Source organism: Chrysochloris asiatica, unplaced genomic scaffold (genome assembly GCF_000296735.1).
Source record: "Chrysochloris asiatica unplaced genomic scaffold, ChrAsi1.0 scaffold00005, whole genome shotgun sequence".
NCBI lineage: Eukaryota > Metazoa > Chordata > Mammalia > Afrosoricida > Chrysochloridae > Chrysochloris > Chrysochloris asiatica.
In genome coordinates this window covers 39,061,496-39,062,123 of record NW_006408523.1, presented here as the reverse complement: position 1 = coordinate 39,062,123, position 628 = coordinate 39,061,496, and positions in this window count along the sequence as shown.

The following is a 628-nucleotide window of genomic DNA, read 5'->3' as shown; positions in this document are numbered from 1 at the left end:
CATGATTTTCCAATCACACCCATAAATTGGAGTTTAGTGAGGTTAGTAAATTAGCTTTACTTAAAAACAGCAAAATGAGAACATTGTTCCCCACACAATATTCTTCCAACCCAACAGTCTGCTTTCTCCTCTACCAGCACTCAGAGACCCATGACCCTGATAAATGGCCGTGTCGTACAGGGTCGCTACGGGTCGGAACCGACTCGACGGCACTTAACAACAACAACAACAACAACCATGGACTACAACCAGTTTTTGAGACAGGGAGCAGTTCTGCATTTCAGTCTGGAATTTTGGGGAATAACACTTCCACTATCTCATTGTAACCTCTTTTGTTAATTCTCCCTCTAAGTAGTTGAAAAAGCCATTTACAGTGGAACTTCGTTACTGACAGATCCCAGAGTTATACATTTTTGTAACAGCTAAAAGGTGTTTTTATCCCACCAAATTTGCAGTGTTTCTGTAAACATATGTGGACATGTACAGTCTGACAAAATCTTTGAGTCTCCTGACACACACATATCCAGCTGAGACTGAAGAAGGCAATGGTCTACCTTTTGTTTCAGCCTTTACACTAAGAACAGGTGTCCTTTTGGAGGTCTACTAAGTGTACTGTTGTTCATGTTTT